This window comes from Ailuropoda melanoleuca, chromosome 3 (genome assembly GCF_002007445.2).
Source record: "Ailuropoda melanoleuca isolate Jingjing chromosome 3, ASM200744v2, whole genome shotgun sequence".
Taxonomy (NCBI): Eukaryota; Metazoa; Chordata; class Mammalia; order Carnivora; family Ursidae; genus Ailuropoda; species Ailuropoda melanoleuca.
In genome coordinates, this window is record NC_048220.1 from 94,701,678 (window position 1) to 94,725,271 (window position 23,594).

Below are 23,594 nucleotides of genomic sequence, written 5' to 3' on the forward strand. Positions count from 1 at the left end.
CACACGGGAGATACAAAAATAAATATTAGCTGGCTGAATCAATAATTGAATGAGTTCCTAAAAAACTCAGTGGAAACCAAATACTGATCAATCAAGTCACTTTTAACGGCAATAAGGAAATTTGGTTTTCAGAGAAATGAGAAAAATTCAAGGGCCAGGTAAAATAATGGAAAACACGTGGATTTAGAAGCCAGGCCTACCTGAACTGGAATCCCGATGGCTCCTCCTACAAACTGTTTGACACGGGCCAAGTTATTTAACCTCTGGGAGCCTCTGCTTCCTCATCTTTAAGAAAATAACATTGAGGGGTGCCTGGCTGGCTCAGCTGGAAGTGTGGAGTGGAGAATCTTGATCTGAAGGTTGTGAATATGAGCCCTAAGTTGGGTATAGAGATTGCTTGAATAAATAAATAAACTTTAAAAAAACAGAAAATAACATCTACCTCATTAGGTAAACAATGAATAAGAAAATATAAAGCAAAGTAGCAGGGCCTATAAACAAGTGTTCATTAATTTATTATTTCCCTTGGTCTTTTATGAAGAACCATTTTTGTAAATGTAATTATTACTCCATTAATCTTTGTGTTAAATGTGTATCTGCTAACATGCTTCACACAACTATACCATCATAGGAGTCAAGTTTTTGTCTTCTTGTTCTGTATTATGTTCTTAAACACCTAGACAAACATACTCCATCTGCTGTCTACCAGGGGACCAAACTCATGTATGCGTATATTAAGGGCAAATGTTCTTTGCTTTACGTCAATTGCTGTATTTGGCTTCTGCTCAAACCATTAATTTTAACCTCAGAATTTAAAGGGTAAATTAGTAGCCATTATCTGAGATTCCAGGAACACAGACTTTGTTAGACACAGACCTGAGAGTCCTAATTAATATATTCTTCAACACTGCATTACAAATAAATCACCAGCTCTTTATATCTAGGGGAGATAGAGCTGCAAAAAGGGAAGACAGAGCTAAAGGAAATGCACCAGACAAATCTCAACTCTTTCGTTAATTTGACTAGGTCTGACCATAGTCACTCAGGTAAAAAAAAAAATAGATTGACCCTTTTTCCTACCTATCAACCTAGAGAATTTACATATAAATGTCAAGATTTCCAGATAATCTTATTTATTCCTATAGAAAGAGCATAAATTACTCATGAATTCCAACCAATTATACAGGTTTGGTGGGAAAGTTAAAAAAAAAAAAAAGAGGGTGTGGTAGGGAATAACAGAGTTTCTGATTTCACAAGTCCAGAGCAGCATTTCCAGTTTATTCCTAAGTATGTTATTTAAGGATTTTATTTATTTATTTGACAGAGACGGCCAGAGAGAGAGAGAGAACACAAGCGGGGGGAGTGGGAGAGGAAGAAGCAGGCTCCCAGCGGAGGAGCCTGATGTGGGGCTCAATCCCAGAATGCTGGGATCACGCCCTGAGCTGAAGGGACGCTCAACGACTGTGCCACCCAGGTGCCCCTATCCCTAAGTATTCTTATCTTTCATTCTTGGTATAAGACCAAAGGGAGCAAGTAGAAGATGATATCAATGTCACTATTCATAAGCAGAGAAATTGGATTAAAACCATCCCAAATCTTGAGACATACTGGACACACCTGAATCACATGTAGATATCAATCTGCTCTTTTAACGCCTAAAACCAAAATTTAATAGAACTGCGGGGGTAGCAGAATGGGAGACCGATTAAGTTGAGAATGGACACAGAGTGTCCTCTACCTTGTGATGTCATGTAGCAGCATCCATTGTGTCCATCACAGATGCAGGTGTCATTAAAATTAGAAAACACACCATCCTCTGTCAGCTTCCTGCAAACTTAAAAATTCAGGATTACTAAGAGTGAACAGCCTACCTTTACTACATCCCGACTCATGAGGACACCAAGAGACACACAGGCGAAGATCTGTGTTTGGCTCATGGGAGGAACGAAAAAGATGAAAAGCAACTTTGCAGAAGTATCTAAAACTACAGTACTGTGGCTATTAACAAACGCCCCCAAAATAGAACTTGGGTCCAAAGAAATGCAAATTTATTTAAAGCATAAGCCACAAAATAAAAGAGTTGGCATGTCAACACTACATACTGAAATTTAATCAAACTGAAAAGAACAGTTGATCTGTCTTCAAGAGAAAAGGAGGGGGTAGTGTGTAATATCTTTAATATATGGATGGCTGGGTAGAGTAAATGACTGTCGCACAGAAGGTTTATCTGTAAACACTGCAGTGAGTCTGGGGTTTTTAACCACAATAAATGGCTGGTTTCAATCAGCTGCTGCTAGCAGGAAATCCATGGCCCATAGGAGCAATTACCCATCTCTTGACTGAAGCACAGGGCAATTACAAGCTACCGAAGTACACTCACGGTACTGGAGCACTTGACTGTTCGGTGCTAATGGAACTGGGACAAGAAACCGTGGTGTGTGGCTACATGTCTCAGCTTCAGCTCCTCTCCAAACGCTTTCGTACTTCTCTTATCTCACAACACGGCAGCTGAGACGGAGAAACTGGGGTCTGCAAAAGCAATATCACCTACACCCAAACACAGACATCAGGGTTTTCTCTGCCCTGCATCCCCTATAAGCCCCTTCAATTTATTATACTCATCCCGACTTTTCAAAATATATCACGCCATCATCTGTGGTTTTGGTTTTGTAGATGACATCTTACCTGAGGCTCCTGGTCAGTATTTGGTGCTCATTGTGGACTACATCAATTAGCCAAATTAGGACTACTCATCTTAAGGAAGCGAGGAGGAACCTGTCAGGGAAATAAATGGGAAAATAATTACTCTTTTATTTCACTGTTGAAAAATACGTCAACTTGGTATCCTTAGAGAAGTAACCTCTGTAAGATTAGAGAAACAAAAATAAAAAGATAGTAACTGGCCTATCAAGTTAACCTTCCAGGGGCACCTGGGTGGCACAGCGGTTAAACGTCTGCCTTCGGCTCAGGGCGTGATCCCGGCGTTCTGGGATTGAGCCCCACATCAGGCTCCTCCGCTATGAGCCTGCTTCTTCCTCTCCCACTCCCCCTGCTTGTGTTCCCTCTCTCGCTGGCTGTCTCTATCTCTATCAAATAAATAAATAAAATCTTAAAAAAAAAAAGTTAACCTTCCAGTCTCATTACATTTATTTCTAACAGGTAACATTTATCGAAGACCTAATGTGCCAAGCATCGTATCATGTGCTTTAAGTGCGTTGTCACATTTAAGCCTCAGAGTAACCCGAGGCGAATACTGTGATCATCTCACTTAAAGACTGAGACCACGGAGACTCAGTTTGAGCAATTTCCTCAAGACATCCCAGTTAAACACAATGTGGATTTAGTACTTGAATCTGGTCTGTAGCACTCCAAACTTCTTTCTTAAATATGCTGTCATCCTACCCCTGATGCTGGGTTACTGGAAGAAAAGGTGAAAACTGGCAAAGCCACCCTATTATGCTTCCAAGATAGACATTTAACAATGAATCCCAACATTCTTTTTCACTGAGTGTACACAAGACCACAGAATCTCTCTCCTTACAGTATTTCAGAAAGCCAACTCAGCTTGATACCAGCAGAATTCCTCAGCATAGCAGCCTTGGCATGGTGCTGGAACCATCAGTGGCATTCAATAAATGTTAGATTTTAAGAGGTCCTTGTGTAAAAGGAATATAGACACTTCTTTTAGCCCCAAACAGGGCAGTATTTCACTTCTGGCTCCACCATTTACCAATTACACGATTTAAGCAACTTACCTAACTCTGAATCTTACTTGCCTCAGAGTACAGTAAGGTCACACCAACCCCCCTTGCCAAGCTGAAGAAGGGGAAAGAGATGGTCTCTGCAGTTAGGAGGTACTAATCATCCAGGAATACCAGTCCTCTTAATAATCATCACTAGTTTTGCACAAAACTGCTGGCATCCCCAAAGACTGAAATAGATCAGAGCCATGCTCCTCAGAAGGAAAAGTGGAATCACTGATTAACAAAGTATAGTGGGAATCCTGGAAATGGGACTCAGGACTAAACAGGCCCTATATCTCAGGAAGGACAGATAACATGAAATAACAAATTAAGAGAAGTAAAAAAGACATATGAGGTCCTGAATTGATACAGAGAAGCAAAAAATATCATCCCTCGGGAATGAGTGATGGGTTGGAATACCTATACTTTAACAGGGCAAGTGACCCAGAGGAAGAAAACCCAAGGAAAATAATCAGTTTCTTGCTTCTATATCTTGGACCCAGATAGCAAAACTGAATCTTTGTTCTCATCCATTGGGAAACTCCCAAGGAAGCATAATAATATATAGCATAAATAATATATAGCATAAACTGTGGCTTTAATTTTAAGACACCTGATTCTCCCCCAGAATATTGGTGACTGTGTCTTACTGGGAAATGGGATACAGGCCCAACCACATACTATAAGGAGCATCAAGTACAATGCTTGACTTATAGTAAGCGCTCAGTGCATGGTAATTCTCATCCTTGTTTTCCCTAAGAAAGAAGAAAACTGGGGCTTGATTTGCTTCTCCAAATGGAGGTTCCTGCCTAACAGAAATGCACCGCCTCCACCCTGGCCCTCAATAGTGAAGTAACCTCAAGGTGGGTGGGAAGGAACATCGCACCTGATAGTTTCCAAGGAGTACCTAGTACTGCAACAGAGGCCTGGTGTTCCTTTTCCCCTCCTTTTTATTCGTGTATTTCCTATTTTCTCAAGCAATTGGAAAAGCAGAGAAGATGTTCTAGAAGACACATCTTCATTCATCCAGTGGGTCAAATCTGGACAGAAGGTGGCAGCACAGAGTTGCTTAATGCCGTAAACTGCAAAGTGCATGGCATAGTTCCTCTTCTGGACTTCAGTGAATACAGAGCAAAGTAGATGCAAAGAAGCCAAAAACATCTGTACACCTGAGTCATGAAAGAGCTGATGAACTACACTTACCTTCACAGAACTGGTTTGGGGAAAAAATGACAGATATATATGGGAAAAAAGTATATACTATAATGTAAGGAGCCCAAAACTATTAGATTTACTGTGATGGTCAACACCTCTGATTCTCTTTCATGTCCTCTTTTTCCCTTCATTATCTTTTCTTTTCTGTAGTTTGTGATTCAAGACCCAAATTTAGGTGTTAAAAGGACATACCATGCCACTTTGCAGTTATGGATTCTCACTGGTGCCTACACTCCTCATCCCACCATTGGAAATCCTCCTTTGCTGAGATCACCTACTTCTTCTCCCCACTAGGCCTATGTCATAAATCAGAAATGTTTCCTCCTAAAGAGTCCAAAGATGCAGGTTTTACAGAACTCTGAATACACTCTTATTCCAATGCTTATAAAGGATTCTTTGGAGAAAACAAGATCTGGGATCTTTAAGAACTAAACTGCTAAAAAGGTATTCAACTATGATATGACTTCACTTGAGTTATTGAAAACAAAACAAATAGAAACACGCTCTGATGGATTTAAAAAGGTCAAATACCTTTGATGACACTAGATATTCAACAGTGTGACAGTTAAACTCATTTTTATGAGGTTAGTTTTTTTTCCCCTTGGCTCACAAATGCTCTTTTTATCCCACATTATACCCTCACAAGGCATTGTGTTATGACATTCACTCTGGTCTCCTTTGCCTCCTGGCTCCCTACCCCTTCCCATTACCTTCCAAAAAAGTAGCCACAAAATTAAGGGAAAATATCCAGCTTAAAGGGCAAAGATTTCTAGTAGAGGAAAAGGAGGGGGAAATGAATTATTTCAGACCAAAAGCAATTATATTTTGAAGGCAGAAGCAGACATCTTCTGGCACAACTGTCAAGATGTTACAAAAAGATTAAAGGAGGGGTTTTTTGTCATTTAAAATCTGTTTCTGGTTCTCAAAAAAAAGGGGGTCTGCTGTTCAGTTTGTGATTTTTAATAAGATTTCTCAATAGACTCCCTGCTTTAAAAAAAAAAAGTATAAGGGAGAAAGAAGCAAGAAATTGAAGGCTATGTAACAAATACTGCCGTAACTTTGATGCAGTATCATTCATTTTCACCATTTTGGTGGATTTAGAAAAGATTTTTGTGGGAGGTTATATTCTATACAATAACCTGTCAACAAAATATGCTTATTACAAAGACTTTTCAGGATTTAGGCTTCTATTGGGGTTAAAGTAGAAATATCACATTAATTGCTTTCAAAACTCAGGGAACTTTTGCTCAAGGAGGCAAAGGATGATATTTTCCAGTGCTAACAGAGGGCATATCCCTCCCTAAGCTTCAAATGTCCGCACCTATTTTATCCCTATTCTTCAGGGTATGGGCTCCCTCAATTCTCCATTAAGTATTGCTTATCAAGCTCCTGGTTGAGAGACACAAGAGGTTATGTTGAAGACCTAACTAAAGTTATTCAGTCAAAGGGGGTCATGATTTCTAATATATCCTCTACCCTGTTCTCCACCTTTATGACATGGAAACCACGTTGGAACTTGTCCACAGTTCAAATTCTCTCCATGGAAGTTGAGCAATCACCAGTTTTCTTCCATCTCTCACATTCCCTCCATCTGCAGTTCATTCTCCAGCAATGGCATTGCACATATTCGTTTCAAAGTCTTCTCTTCTAGATTTCATCTCTTCATCCCTCCTGTACAACCATTTCTGTTAGTGAGCATGGTGGCTCATAGCTTTGGCCTTCACACATTCATAAAGTGAGAGGTACTGCAGATGGATGATAGGTTTACGGCTTCACTTTCTCTCATTCAGCCTCCAGTTTGCAAGGATTCCTTTCTTGCTTAGCACACACATAGGATGGGGCTAGAAGCTGTGGGAAGCTACTATCATGTACACGAGATGATCCATCCCCTCAAGTATTCTGCAATATTTTGGAAAAAACAAGACTTTCACTTGGAAAACACTTAGAGGACAGTGTGTGATGGTAATCAATGAAGGCTAAATCACCTGCCAAATGGTATGATACATATAATAAGATCTATAGACTTTCAGGAAGGAGGGGAGGGAAATAGGTGCCTCTACTTGATCTAGTCCTTGCGTTCATCTCTCATCTTATGAACTTATTCAGATGTCAGCCTGCTATGACAAATTTAACTTCTAAAAGGAATAACTTCCCAACTCTCCTCCTCTGATTTACAACACTGGTGACCTTTCTCCTTCTTTTATTTCCCCTTAAAACTCTCTTTTGAGCACTACTGTTATATTTCATACAGAATCCATTTAAGGTATATCTCAGCTTCTCCTAAAATATTTACAAACCCAAGTACGCCTTAACTTCCTACTTTTCACTTAAAAAAAAAAAAGATGTGAAAATTAAACCTTCCAAGTTATGTCAGCAAANTACTGTTATATTTCATACAGAATCCATTTAAGGTATATCTCAGCTTCTCCTAAAATATTTACAAACCCAAGTACGCCTTAACTTCCTACTTTTCACTTAAAAAAAAAAAAAGATGTGAAAATTAAACCTTCCAAGTTATGTCAGCAAGTCAAAAATTTTAACATGACATTTTATCGATATATTTTTATTTTAATGCTCCCCAACTGGAAAAGCTAAAATTTGAAAGAGGCTGTTTTTGAAGTGATGGAATACAGTGATGCTTCCAGGGATTCAGGGTTAGAAAAATACTGAATTTCTCATTTAATTCAATTTCTGCCTTTGGTCAGTCACCTTTACCAGATAATGATAGGGGATGGGAAAGAAGATGAAATTTAAACTGGCATTTCCTAATTGCTAGAATGTGTCTTCTAAAAAGAAACTTTGTAGGGAAAGAGATTGAAAGTACTGACTAATTTCCCTGAAATTCTAAAATATTTTACATTTTTTTTCTTTTTTTTTTAAGATTTTATTTATTTATTTGTGAGAGAAAGAGAGAGCATTGGGGGGGGGAGGGTCTGAGGGAGAAGCAAACTCCCTGCTGAGCAAGGAGCCTGATGCAGGACTCAGGATCATGACCTGAGCCTAAGGCAGTCACTTAACCAACTGAGCCACGCAGGCACCCTATTTTACATTGTCTGATACCAGATTGCAAAATACAATAAAACAGAAAGAAAAGGAAAAGGAAGACTAAGATGAGGAAGGGGAGGAATTTAAAAAGGAAAAGGACACAAATACTGAGCACGAACAACGTGCCAGACACTCATCTAGGTCTTCCCTCTACCTCATCTTATGTAATCCTCATAATACTACTCACACACAGGGTTGTTATGATCTTTGTGGTACAGATGAAGCACTTGGGGATGAAGGACTTTAAGTAACTTGGTCAAGACCACACAGCTAAAAGCACAGAGCTAGGCTTTGACCCTAGACCTAACACAGACTCTTGCTTGCTCTACACCACACTGCCTCTGCAGACAACCAATCATTCTGCCGGGGGTCTTTCCAGAGTAGTCACACCCAACACATTTTGTAAACAATCTTCTAATGGAGAATTTGTAGGCTCAGCTAACCAGGGATACAATGAACAGAGGGAAATGTATTTGACTTCCCCCCCCTCCATCTCATTGCTTCTGTGGTCTTGCTGCACATCCACAGGCAGAAGCCTAACCACCTGAAACATCAAGGAAAGTGAAAGCCTCACCCTACAAGGTGGATAGAGATCAGGAGGAAAAGCATGGGATCACCAATCAATACCCAATTCGGCACAAACCTATCATGACCTGGTAACCATGTGACACAGAATTCCCACAAGAAGCCTGACCACAACAACCAAATGGTCATAATTCCCCAACACAAATGTACCTGCTCAGTTTATCTAGCTGAGAGGAGAGGTTGACAAAGGTACTAGCAAGAAAAAAAAATGTGCTCAGAGTACTTTGTATTTGTCAGTGTGCAGCTGGCACCGGGGTGACCTGCTATATTGAAATGGGACTGGATGGGGAGGTGCGGGGAGCTGCTGAAAAGAGAGGAGAATGCGGGGGATGAAAATGAGACAGACAACTCAGAATTTTTTCCTTTTGAATTTCAACCTGTTGGATAAAAACAATAGCAAATGAGGCACTGAATATGCATGAGGCAGGGAAGGTATTTTAAGTTTTTCAGGAGACAGCTCGCTGAACGGAATTGCTAATTATGTCTCACATTGCTCTGTCCAATTCAGTTAGCTTGATTATGGCTGAGTTGTCAACTCCCCTGCACTTGAGGTTCCACAGTTGCAGCCCATTCTGAGGCTTAATACAAAATTAGAAGTATCTTTTTCCCAAAAAAAATGTTTTCCCTCACTGAAGAGCTAGCTTTACCCATTGTGACAACATAACCTTTCTCAACAAAAATAAAATTAAAACCACCAAGGGTTCAGATTCAAGGGTTTTTGGAGTTGGTGGAACATCGGGAATGCAATCGCAGCTGTGACAATTGCAAATTAAGATTGAACAATGAGCCAAATTAAAAGGGTGAGAAAGAGCAGAACACCATATGGAGTATCTCGTTGCTACCCCCACAGGATATCTTTGATTTCTTAGGATAAGGAGGATTTGCCAACTGAGAGATGGACTAAATAGAGCCCTGGAATCTCGCTTCCCCCCGCCGCAGCCTACAGTGGCTGCCTAAGTCAAGGGAGCTGAATTTCCCATTTCCTTGACTTAGTTTCTTCACCTCTAAAATGGGACAAACCTCATTTGACAATGGCACTAGTTCAAGAGACAAATGATGGGTGAAAAGGCGGGGGGTGGGCGTCCTAGCTGGACAGGAAGATGGCTATCTAGAAAGTCAGGGCCGTGGGAGAATTTACCCTAAAAATAGAAAGCATGGGGCACAATAGGCTTAATCAAGTAATATGCCATCAGATTAATTCCGTATTGTGCCCTGGTCCAATCCATTCATTCCCAGCCAAGCCCATACTGGATTCATGTCTGAAACAGAGGAAGAAAAACAGAGGATGGAGAAAGGTGGACACAACAGTCCTGCTTGGGGCCCCTCTAAAACAGTAGCCCAGAAGGGAAAGGAGCAGTGTTCCCACCTTGCCCCAGAGCTGGGGACACGAGGGTCTGACGCGTGGATGAAGGTATGCAGTTAAGAGAAGGATGCAATGGCAACCGTGCTGTGCTGGAATGCACACATGGAGGGACAGGCAAAAACTGAAGCAGCTGGCAGAGCTGGACAGTTTCAGTGGGAGGGTCTTTTCTGAGAACATTTATGACACATCCCCAGGAAATACAGGAAATGGTCCAGCGAGGGGGTGAGCTATTTTGCAAGGAGGTAGAGTTCTATGCCATGTAGTTGGGAAGCTGTTAGTGCAATGAAGAAACCCACAATATCTTGCTAAGGAGCCATGCAAAGGAGAACCAAGCCCCCCAGTCAATGGCTGGGTGTGTGAGAGAGGTTGTGGAAATCATCCAGTCGACCACAAATACTACGTGAAGCAGAGATGAGCCAGCCCAGCTGAGCCCTACCTAAAGGGCAAAAGTAAGAGTAAATAAATGGGTGTTGTGGAAGCCATTATGTCACATAGTATTCGATATCTGATACAATGTGTGCGTAACATATAGTTCCTTCTGGTATCCTCCATTTTGAAGACAGAAACATTACTTTTAAAATTTCTTCCCCTGTGTCATTTGCCCACAAAAGTAATCCTAGTTTCCAAGTAATGGCTGCTGCTGACCTTAATCAGACACATTAGAGAAGTAACAATTATCCTACTTGCTAAAATTAACATTTTAGCTACAGTACATCATTCTGCAGGAGAAGAAAAATCTTCCAGTAACAACAGCTTTGATGCCCACATCTGTCTGCCCTGAATAGTATCAGAACATGCACTTCAGCCTCAGGAACACAGTGAGCCCCCAATGGGTTGTGAGTTCAGGAAATCACTGTGGTACCACCGACTTGGTTATTTGCCCTACAGAGTTGCTTTCATAACTGTTCCCTTGGTCCTCCAAACATCACCATTACGAAAAGAGAAGATAAAAATCACATCTATAAACAAAGCAGCCAAGCTCCAGAGAGAAGGAAAGGCGAGTCAGCTGCAGAAAGGCACGGCAAACAAAAACATACAGTATTATTGATCGGCATGATTTTCCAGTGTGGCAGATATCTCCATTATTCACCAGCTTCAAGAACATAACCAGAAGATTTTCTGAGGAACATGCAGGATTACTTTATATTAAATCTAACCGAGTGGAGAAGTTACCAGGAGGGAAAAAAGTGCTATTTTTTAAAAAATGTTTGAAAGTTTCCTTTTTTCTGTGCCTCATCTCCTGTCCTCCTTCCTTCTAAACTCAAGTGTCTTTTGGTGGGGCAAAGACTGTTTCTGAAGCACAATTTCCTTTCTGATTAAATCTTCTCTGTTCTCATGCAGTTCCATTGCTTCAGCTCTGATAAGCCTCAGGTCAGTTCTATCTGAGTCTACAATCCAATATGAACTTTCAGTGATCATGGAAATATTGGTATTTCTTATTTTCAGTGATATCAGATTAAGCTGTTATCCCTAAGCAGCCAAGGTGGAGGAATTAAAATCACATCATGAAATGCAGGAAATATTTATTCACTTGGACTCTTTCTCATCGATGTTACAGAGACAAGTACATCAAAATGTTTATAATCAAGGAAAATTACCCCTGAAATACACCGTGGTGCACGTGATTTTTTTATGTGCTCCTGATGTCTGTCTTTAAGAAAAAAACGGGTATATTTCAAAAGATTTGCCTGCTTGCTGTGATGATCTGTGCCAGTTGGAAACCTCAACTTTAAGTTGATGGTGCTTAAATAAGAAGAGTGTTTCCATGGCTCTAAGTCAAAAGGTTCAAACTTTTTTTTTTTTTAACTTTCAACAATACAGCACATATAAGGAAGCTAAACTAAATTCCATTTTTCTCTTTATGTATTAATATTTGGCTCTATCTGTATGTGACCAGAGTCAGACTAAAGGAAAAAGTCAAAACTAAGATAAATCCAAGTCTGAGGAGACAAAGGGGCAAAAATATAGGAGTAATGACTAACCAATAGGAAGGAGGAAAAAAAAAAAACAGAGGAGCCAGAATCTTATAGCACTTTAATTGTGTTTAAGCTTGACTATTTGACTATTTGACTCTGAAGAGAGGCTGGGAGAGGCATTAGAGACTCAAGGCTAGTGTATTCCTATAACTACCACTGAAAATGAGCATTTATTATGAGGAACTGTCCATGAGAAAAGACAGGCTTCTTCCCCCTGCTCTAAGCCCCAGTGCCCTTCCTGGGCTTACTTCTGTGAAGAGTCATGATGGCTGCTTTTCTGTTCCCCTCTTATCACATGACCTTCTACAACTCTTTCCTAGACGTTTGAACTAAACCTAGCCAAAGGCTGTTTAATTGCAACAGTTCAGGTGACTGGTATCTGCAAGATGCCTAGAAACAAGTATCCTTCCAGTGAATAATAATACTAGTAAAAGCTAAATTTTTCCTTTGGGTGCGTGTGTGGGGGGGGGGCACTTGCTATATATATATATACATATAATCTCAATGGTACAAAAATTTCTATCACTGAATTCTTACAACAGTCCTATAAGGAAACTAGTATACATTGGTTATTTTATGTTTTGACACACCCTACATAACCCCTTTCCTCTGGAGAACTGCTTCTCCCATTCTCCAATCATATAATGATGGTGGGGTTGACAGTTCTAGAACCTTACATGACCACAGCCATAATAAGGCAAGGAAAGCCTACATGACCACAGCCATAATAAGGCAAGGAAACCAATCATATAATGGTGGTGGGGTTGACAGTTCTAGAACCCTACATGACCACAGCCATAATAAGGCAAGGAAACAATCAAAGCAATCCCTTCACCAGACTACATGGTAAATACAGGGTAAGAATATGACCAAAGTAGAACTAATTAAGACTATTTTATGGCCTGGGTGGCCAGTTTAACCAGTTAAACTTTCAATTCTTGATTTCAGCTAAGGTAATGATCTCAGAGTTGTGAGATCGAGCCCTGTGTTGGCCCTGTGTTGGGCTCCGTGATGTGCATGGAGCCTGCTTAAGATTCTGTCTTGGCCTCTCCCCACTCTCCCTGGCTTGCATGTGTGTGCTTGTGCGCTAGCTCTCTCTCTCTCAAAAAAAAAAAAAAAGAAAAGAAAAGAAAAGAAAAAGAAAAAAGACTATTTTATTATGATTTTAAAAAATCTGTGACTTGTTTAAATTTCAAGTTGGAGAACTTGATACATTTATTTTATGTTAATGAGGGGCTATGACACCTTCTCTGCTGTGTGGACAAATCCTATTTGAAAAAAAAATTGAGGCTAAAAGAAAAAGCAAATCAAAAGAGGGTGACCAGATCATACCTTAACCAACCACTCCTGGAGGGTATAGCTAGATGGATACAGAGAGAGAAACCCTGACACATACACATATAGATTAGGTACTATACTCCCTTTATCACTTCAACAACTGTAGTTTGGATTAGTGACATAACCAGAGCCTTGACTTATCAAGACAGGTATTATTTTTATCCTCTTTTCAAGGATGGGAAAACTGAAATGTAGAGAGATTACATAACTTGCCCAAGGTCACACCAGTACAAACGACAGGACCTGGATTCAAACCAAGCTCAGTAGGACTCCAGTCTGAGCTCTTCATCATTGCAGAGTATGATCTTTAAGGAAAGCCATCATGCCAGGCATTTTCAGAGTGCAGGGAAGAACAAACTTGCTCTTAAAGAAATAGTTCTGCAGGAGAGATCGATGGGAACACAAAGATCAGCAATATAAAACACATTGTGCTATTATTACACACAGCCCTCTTCAGCAATAATAGTGCCCATCTACAGTACCTGATTTGAACTTCCCAACAACTCTGTGAAGTGGACAGAACAGAGATTTTTGTCATTCATTTTACAGATAAAGAGAATGTCTAAGAAAAAAGTTCTCCCCAGATGACCTAACTATGTGATGAGTAATAAGATACAGCCAGGACTCTGCCTTCTAACTGCCAATGAGGGCAGCAGGGCCTTTCTCCACCACACTATTTACTTACCCTGGCTTAATTTAACAGAAATGTTGTGGAGCTCAAAAAAGGTACTTGGCATTTAGAGACCAAGGTTAGACTCTCCCTCTCAACACGGAACTACTTGGGAGATCGCTGATCAAAATTTCTAACCAAAACTTTTAACAACAGGAAAGTATTTTTCATCCAAAGTAAGTCTTACACTCTGACAAATTTGAGTACTCAAATAAGACAGATAAGTGGTACTCACCAATATTTTCTTCCAATTCTTTCATACTTTCAAAAATTTGATTTGAATCCATCTGGAGAATACTTTCATGTAAGATGTTAAATGAGACTAACTTTTTCCCTTCCATATAATTGCTCAATTCACTAGCTTCATTTCTAGATTAATCCAGTCCTCTCCCTCTGTATACACATATATACACCCTTAGCTTGTTTTTTTCACAGCTATTATTTCTCTTATCTTAGTGTGGGAAAAGCTTTATAAGGATAAAAAACAAAAACAACAAAGGAAAAAGATGGAAAATTTTGCATCTGTGCAAATAAACACACATACACCAATTGATAGATAAAAAAAAATATTTAAGTCAACAGACAGACAATGTGATACATGACCAAGAATCTTAATTCACAGGATTGTTATAAATACAGAAAGATAGATATCCAAGTAGAAAAACAGATTAGGAATAGTCAATTTGCTTGAAAAAAAAATTACAAATTAGAAAAAAAATAGTTAAAGGGGTGCCTGAGTGGCTCAGCTGGTTAAGCGTCTGCCTTCAGCTCAGGTCATGATTCTGGGGTCGTGGGATCCAGCCTGCCTCAGGCTCCCTGCTAAGTGGGGAGTCTGCTTCTCCCTGCTCCTCTGCCCACCCACCTGCTCGTGCTCTCTCACACATGCATTCTCTATCTCAAATAATATAATTTTTAAAAAAAGAAAAATTAAAGTATGACAATATGGAGAAATAGGCATTCTTTTCTCCTACTAGGGAAAAGATGTCTAATAATTGACATGTTTCTGGAAGTATGTATCTAAGGCACTAAAGTGTCCCACACTCTCTAGTCTTGTAATTCTACTCCCAAGAATCTTTCTGAAGAAATAACTAAGGATAGGGGCACCTGTGTGGCTCAGTTGGTTAAGCATCCGACTCTTGGATTCGGCTCAGGTTGTATCTCAGGGTCTTAATCTCAGGGTGGTGGGATCGAGTCCCATGTTGGGCTTGGTGCTCAGCATGGAGTCTTCTTGAGATTCTCTCTCCCTCCCTCCTCTGTCCCTCTCCCCGCTTGCACACACTCTCTCTTTCTCTTAAATAAATAAAATCTTTTTTTGAAAAAAGAAATAACTAAGGCCATGGGAAAGGCTGTTTCATACAATGATGACCATTTTCCCATTTATAATAGTCGATAAACAACCTCAAAGTTAAATGATAGCTGGAGAAGTATGGAGTATCTGAAAACTTATCTTTCGTTCATCCAAACCATAGTTCTAGAACCACCTACGTGTGTCTGGCACTGTGCTGGGCCTTGAGAACAACCAACCCCTACACTTATGAGGCTTAAAGTCTAGTGGAAGAGCCAAAACAATCAAAAATCACACAGGAATAAAAAAATTACAACTGTAATCAGTACCCACAAGAATACCACTAAGCAAAGAAAACATCCAGTGGGGAGTAAGTCGGGGAGATCAAAAATGGCTCCCAAGGGTAAGGTGATTCACAGTGGACCTTGGAAGGAAGAGGAGGAGTTATTTGGGTAAAAGGACAGGCCAGGCAAAGGAAAGAGCACACACAAAGTTATCCTTCACACAAAGAAAGTATATGTGTGTAAAAAAAGAGTCTACAAAAGCATATGAATTTCATGCTTTTCTGTACACACACACATACACGTGAACTACAAGGACTATCAAATTATTAATAGTGGTTAGCTCTGGTTGTGTGATATTTGCCCCTACCAACCCTGTCTCCTTGTTTTCCTGTTTTCTCTTTTCTTTTTGTTATTAATTTTGTAAACAGAAATATAAAGTATGAGGGGCACCTGGGAGGCTCAGTGGGTTAAGCATCTGCCCTCGGCTCAAGTCATGATCCCAGGGTCCTGGGATCAAGTCTCGCATAGGGCTCCCTCTGTTTCTTCCCCACCCCCACCCCCATTCTCGTGCACTCTCTCTCGCTCTATCTCAAACAAATAAATAAAATCTTAAAGAAAAGAAATATAAAGTATGAAATAGGGCAGAAAGCTGTACCATGGCTTACTCATACTACCCCCATTTCTATGTGTACAGTGTTGTGTTATCCAAGCCAATCCCGTCTCACAGTCCTCTCTAAGTTGTCCTTTTAACCAGAGAAAAAGTTAAGAGAAGCTATAAACTCCAGCGTAAGCCGTGTTTTCTCACTTGCATATCTTTAGTTACAAATGACTATTTACCTGTCAGTTGGGTTGAGAACACCCATAGGTTTTTCTTTGAAGTGAACCTCTTGGATTTAAAGAGATTTTTTTTTAAGCTGTTGAAGGTTTGCTTGATCTAAAGTCTCAGAGACTTTGAAGTTGTGACTTAATGGAAGATTATTTTTATTCATAGTGATCAAGCAGTTAATGAGATAAAGTAGTGAGGAGACAAGCTTAATAGAATGTGTGGTTGCAGCGCATGTTCATCTTTATAAAGGCAGAATGAAAATAACAGGAAACCAGGAAGAAATTGGGACAGATGGCTGAACAGCTCAAAGATAGGAAAAACAACTCATCCCTGCATAGGGCTTTCAAAAGCAAACCCCTCTCATGTTGAGTTCAACAGATAAAAAGGTGATGGAGAAAAGAAGATGGAAAGCCAGGACTAAAATTTTTCTGGTGGCTGTTCTTTTGAGACCTTCCCCTAACCCTTCCTCAATCCCTTCCCCAACCCTCCACTAAAGGGCAAAATGCATCTGGAGCAGCTACAACTTTTCAATATGGGAGAAAGTCACCATCTGCCTCAGTGGTCCACCTATGAACCTCCCTAAGTTATAACAAAATGAGGGGTATTTCCAGCCTGGGAGGGCTCAGCAGCAAAGCACTAGGGAGGCTGCTGAGGGAAGCAGATGCCAAAAGAGGGGAAGGGAATGTCACTTCATTCACTCTCCATGTTAGTTCAGTATCATTATTTGTTGTCATTTGCTAGTTTTTCAGGCCAGAGGAGAACAATTCTGACTACCTAATTATCCATTTAAGTCAGAAAACTGATAAAGCCTAATTAGCCACAGAGGAGAAAAGGAAATTCGTCATTAAAGGGTATTCCTTTTGAGGCACCTGGGTGGCTCAGTCAGTTAAGCATGGCCTTCAGCTCAGGTCATGATCCCAGGACCCGCATTGGGCTCCCTGCTTGGGGGGGAGCCTACTTCTCCCTCAGCCTCTGTCTGCCACTTCCTCTGCTTGTGCTCTCTCTCCCTGTCAAATAAATAAATAAAATCTTTTTTTTTAAATCTTATCCCTTTTAACCCACTAACATGGAGGTGGAGCCAAGTGTGAATACCTTTAGTGTTTAAAGTAGTCAGTGGAATATATTTTGGGAAATTGGCATAGCTACATTTCCCAGGGAGTATCTTCTGAAATATACCTGCATCTTACACTTTTAGGATGCCTTCTTAAAGCGCAGATTCTTGGGCCCACCCCAGCTATTGATTCATTGGGACCCGGGAATCTGCACTTTTCAAATATTTTAGACATACTTACATTCTGTATCTTATATCCAGTGTCTGAAGTCCTTGGGAGTCTTATTACAAAGGGATTTGGGAACTGGAGATAATGTTAGATTGGGCTTTATTTCTAGAATCCATAGACCCTTGGGCAGAGGGGACATACCTGCAAGGAAAAATACTTTGGCTTCTGCCCTCTATGCATTGGTTCCACCAACCCAGGAACTTAGAGTAAGTGTCAGGACTGGGGGTCTTTGTAAACCACTAGGAGGGTTAGACTCCTGTGCCTTTCCTTTGTCAATGGTAGATTGGTCTTTTGGTCTGCCTTTTTATTGAGGAAAAACACTCTTTAGGAGAGATGGATATACAGAAGCTCTCAATTCTCACACCACACCTTGGGTGAGCCTCAGACCTTGTCTTCTGTCCTCCACTAGCCTAAAATATATGATTATAGATTATTGTCCCTCAAGGCAGCTGTGCCTTTAGCACCCAATTACCTCTCTGAGTCACTTCTCTCCCTTCCAGTTTCTGGCCCTAGAAATTTTCCTTTCTTGATCACAAGCTCAGTTATGCATTTATAATGATGTTGGATATACTTTATCCAACATTTCTAGGAGTTGTGTAGTGGGAGGGTTTTTCGGGCTCTGTTGCCTTATGTATTGCTGGAAATAGAAGTTCTCAAAACTGCATTCTTAGCAAGCACCACAAATGACTCTTATCTACACACTGAAATTTGAGGATATTGTAATCTCGGCAAGTAATGAGACTTTATAGTTGTATAACAGTAGTTTATAAAATGTCTTTATTTATTTCATTTCATCCTTACAACAGCCTTGCAAAATAAGCAGGACTGGTATTTTTATTCCCAACTTCCTGATGATAAAGCCTAATCAGGCTAAGTTTCTCGCCCAAAGACATAAAAGTAGTTAAAGAGCAAAAATGAGCTAGACCCCAGCTATTCTAGTCAATCTATTATATCATACTACATTGCCCCCAAGGTGATAATTTAAAGAGATCATTAGCTATCACATGACACAAACCATATCTTTCCACATCAATATGAAGGAAGTAGGATCAAATATTCTATGGAGTCTCTGGGTCTATGCTTTCCTTCTTTGCATATGTCAAACATTGAAGCTCTACTCTGTGGCAACAGACTTCTTTAAGAGCAATTTCTCCAATTAAAAACATGGTACCTGAAGCTAATGTAACATTGTATGTCAGTTTTATGCCAATAATAAAATTTTAAAAATAAATTAAAAAAAGTAAAATTTTGGCCATTACTTTTTAAATGATCTCTATAGTAGATTGACATTACTTATAAGAGTATCCATTATTTTTATAATCATCCTTTAACTTTGTAAGAAACTTACATTGTGAGTCAATGCATGGTCCCTAGAAGGTCTCTTCTGCAGTGGGGGCCTCTCCTAACTTCTGCGAGCTCTTAAGGGGTTGAAGAGCCTGGTTGAAATACTTTTCCTGGGGCACCTGGGTGGCACAGCGGTTAAGCGTCTGCATTCGGCTCAGGGCGTGATCCCGACGTTATGGGATCGAGCCCCACATCAGGCTCCTCCACTATGAGCCTGCTTCTTCCTCTCCCACTCCCCCCTGCTTGTGTTCCCTCTCTCGCTGGCTATCTCTATCTCTGTCAAATAAATAAATAAATAAATAAATAAATAAACAAATAAATAAATAAAATCTAAAAAAAAAAAAAAAGAAATACTTTTCCTATTCCCCACTCTCCAGATAATGGGAATTAGTTGAATTTTAGCATTAATTTTCTGGCCTTCAGAGAGAGAGTCAGTGGGGGGCTCATGGTCCATGCAATGGTGGGCCCACTATGAGACCTCGGTCACATCAAGTCTTCCAGGTCTGCATTTGGTCATTCCTCTCACAACCACATTCATTCAACAAACATCTGAGCACCTACAATGTGCCTGAAAACAAACTAGAGACTGTCTCGTACCAGCCTATTTTGTAATACTCTGTGGGAAATTTTTACTACGGAATTAACAATGCAATTCCAGATTGCTTCAAAGGGCCTTTTAACAATCATACAACTTAAATATTTTTTGGCTCTGTCCAGTGTTAACAGAGTCTTCCTTTTCTACTTGGAGTTATCCCCCTTTCCTCCTATCTTTAGGGTTTTTCAGAGAATAAGTGTCTTCCTTATAGAAGACATGTCAGGAATTTTTTCACAAGCACAAATTGCCATGAAAACTTAAAAGAATTTGTTTAAAGGGAAGTTAATTAATTTTATTTTAGAATTGTTGTTCAAATGTCTTTGAAATTGCTGCCTTTTTCCCTTTGGGGCCAAGCTGGTTTTCTTTACTCCCTTCAGCACATGGTAATTTGCATGCATGTGAAAACATTTATCTGCATTAATATTCTAGAGCATGACTAGTCTGTATAGTCAGGAAGATAATCGGGTTGGCCAGTAAGCCTAAGTATGTATCAGTGAGAGGGTAGGAGAACCCACAACTGTACATCTATTCAACAGAAACTCAACTACCATCCAAAAAATGAGGTGAACTTATGCTGACTATACCAAATGGAAAGCTCAAGTTGTATCATTAAATGAAAAAAGTTAAATTAGAAAACAAGCCATCAGTTTTGATCCCATTCATATAAATGCCTAGAGAGAGGTTAATTTTGAGAAAGGAAAAGGAAAATCAAGCATTCAGGCATAATATCGCTATTTATTTATTTATTTATTTGAGAGAGAGTTTGAGAGCACATGCCTTGAAGAAGTACGGATCAGAGGGAGAGAAAGAGAAGCTCAAGCAGACTACCCACTGAGCGCAGAGCCTGTCTCGGGGCTCAATTTCACAACTCAGGCATATTTTTCCCAATTATATCTAAGCCACCAAATACTCCCTAAGTGATTATCATAGTGATTGCCCTCTAAAATTACCAGATAAGGAGACAATTCCACAATTCTCCTTGTAAAAATGCTTGAGTTGTCTTTTTCCACATACAGAAACCAAAGAATAATTTTAGTAATTGTTAAAATGTATTGAGCTCTTACAAGGACCCAATCACAATGCTAGTTGTAAAAGTGTTAGCCAAAAAGAGAAAGAAAAAGAAGAGCACTAAAATCCAAAATCTATAGGTCATAACTGTTCCAGAATTTCTATACAGACAGGGACTAGAGGCAGCAAGCAATCTGAAAGAGCACTGGGCTTCAGCTCTATTTGCATAGAATTTATAAATCAAGAAAATGCCAATGGACCATATTTTTAAATTGATGAGAGGGTGAAAGACAAATTGAATTGAGATAGACCAACCCCTTTGATACCTCTGATGTCCTGTGATAAAATCCCCAATGGAAAAGAAACTACCTCCGGCTCTAGCTCTGAGAGAGAAAATTGGATTTTTTTTTTTTTAAAGATTTTATTTATTTATTTGACAGAGATAGAGACAGCCAGCGAGAGAGGGAACACAAGCAGGGGGAGCGGGAGAGGAAGAAGCAGGCTCATAGCAGAGGAGCCTGATGTGGGGCTCGATCCCACAACGCCGGGATCACGCCCTGAGCCGAAGGCAGACGCTTAACCGCTGTGCCACCCAGGCGCCCCAGAAAATTGGATTTTGTCTGATGGAAAATTCTAAAAACTGAACAAGGTTTCAAAAATTTGTGTGGAAGCATTTTCAGTGGTATAATAGTTTCAATGCCTTTGGATGTAGCAACTACCTGATTGCTTCCTTTCATATCTAATTACACACGACCAACAGCTTAACCATCCTCTACTGCAGTACTTCTCAACCTATCTATGGTAAAGGACAGGTATGGTTTTGTTTCTTTTTTTATTAACATCCACTTCATTGGAGGTTGATGACAATAAGTAGCTTGAACTATATGCGATTCATCACGTGGGTGTGACATCACCCAACTGGACCAGACCCTGATTAACAAAAAGAAGCCACTGATCATTTGATTGGCTGTCATAGCAGTGACAAATCGCTGTAAAAATTTCTAAATACTAATTCCCAATTTCTGTTCTTTTCTTGACCGAGAGCAGTAACAAACAGTGCTGGTCTACACATAATTTAAGTAGCACTGGTAAAAAACATGCCTAAAAAATATCTCAATCCATAGTACAAAATATCTTTAAATCAGGCACTGATCAAAAAAGAGACATATTTAAACAAAAGACATAAACAATTTAAGCACAGATGATAAAACACCGACAACTGAAGCAAAAATGTCCTATTGCTCCCCTTTATACTTTTTGCTCAGTTTAACTGACAAGTATCTTGACACAGCAAAGCAATCTGTTTCCAAAAACTGCCACCTTTTGCAACTACTTATCTTTGTGAATTATAATTTTCTTAATATTGTGCAATCAAAATAAGATAGATTGGATACTGAGACTGAAAAAATACTAGCCAACACTCCTGCAGAGATGCTTTTTTGGAAAAATTTAAATTCCACTATAAAACACATGACCCCAGTAAAGACTCACAATATACAATGGACCTGAAACATCTTGCAGAAATAAATTGGATTAACCTTTCAGGGGTTTGTGAGTTATTTAAACCACAGATGCCTTTCTTTACATTATATCAAGGAACATTCTGATTTACATATTTTGAAAAATGCTAGAGAAGACCCCCTGTAAAGTACCTTATCATTTCTAATGCCTCAAACTTCCTGAATCTCTATATTGTTTATTCAGATGCCTTATCATTTCATTACCCATCCCACCCCCCCCAACATGCACACTTTTTTTTCTAAGATTTTATTTATCTGAGAGAGAGAGAGAGAGAGAGATCGAGAAAGCAAGCAAGAGAAAGAGAGCATTACCAGGGGCAGGGAAAAGGGGCACGGGAAGAGGGAGAAACAGACTCCCCGATGAGCAGGGAGCCCGATGCAGGGCTCTATCCCAGGACTCCAGGATCATGACCTGAGCTGAAGGCAGACGTTCAACCAACTGAGCCACCCAGACATCCCCACACACTTTTTAAATGCATCCAAAATTTTTATTTTATGCCTGGGAGTGAAAGACATCGAAGGCCTTCCCTTCCCACTACTGACACTCAGAGCTTTGTTTGGAGCATAATTTACCAGTTCCAAGACAACTAGCCATTGTGCTTACAAGTAAAAATACATAAAAGCTGTTTTAAGATATGAATGCTGAAGAGTTGACTAGAATCACACATTAGCTGAGGGACTCCGTCTTATAGCCAATGACCCAGTGAGCAGAATTCAAATCTGTACTTTGGCCAAATTGTAGTACATTATGAGCTCATATGATCACCTGACAATACTGAAAGCAAAACTGTTAAATCTATCACTGCCAAGGTTCTACAGAGCAATGGTGAACTCCCACCTGCCCAAAGACCTATGTAACAACACTAACGCTCAAAGCAAATTGGGTGAAGCTCGTGTAATCATCCTGTCAATCAGGGTTTCTCAACTTGAAAGCCCAACTCTTTCATTGGGGGGGGTCCCTTGTTAAAAATGCAGTTCCCTTTGGATTGTGGTGATAATAAGGCAACTGCATAAACGACTTCAAAAAATCATTGAAATGTACACTTTCACTGAATTAATTGAATAGTATATAAATTATACTTCAGTGAAGAGGTTAAAAGTGAAAAAAAAAATTTTAACTCAGCTCCTGGGTCCCATTCTTAGGGATTCAGAGGTAGTAGATGTGTGACAGAGTTTAGGAATTCACACTTTTTTGCAAAGAACCTAGTAATTCTTCTGCAAACCAGTGTTTAGGCCACGTGTTCTGAACTATATCTTGGAGTTAAGCTGGACCATCAGAAAGCAGCATTTGCCTGGATTACATATGAAATTATCTGAGTTGCTGTCATCAAGGAATGCCACCAGAAGACAATGCTATTCATTTGCTTTAGGATGTTACAGTATCATTCAATACACCTCATAAGGGGGAAGAGGAATTATGTCATCTGGTCAAAGCTCTCAATGAGCTCTCAAATGATAGCAATAAGACAGACAGTTTAAAGAAAAAAAAAAGCCCCTATGAAAATATATCTTAAACA

At 39.8% G+C, this 23,594-nt stretch overlaps 1 long non-coding RNA gene across 3 annotated transcripts in view; it reads right to left on the reverse strand.

Annotated features, from left to right (window-relative positions):
- The window catches only part of LOC109490780, a 56,533-nt gene that overhangs the window by 2,651 nt on the left and 30,288 nt on the right, over window positions 1-23,594 (reverse strand). The window contains exons 1-5 of one of the 3 annotated variants that reach the window (XR_004624226.1): window positions 13,509-13,737; window positions 2,686-2,775; window positions 2,381-2,547; window positions 1,739-1,834; window positions 201-375 (exon numbers count right to left, since the gene is read on the reverse strand). This is a non-coding gene — a long non-coding RNA (uncharacterized LOC109490780). Of the gene's footprint in view, window positions 1-200; window positions 376-1,738; window positions 2,548-2,685; window positions 2,776-13,508; window positions 13,738-23,594 lie in introns of those variants that run through there. The other 2 variants (XR_004624225.1, XR_004624224.1) reach the window with 2 other exon arrangements.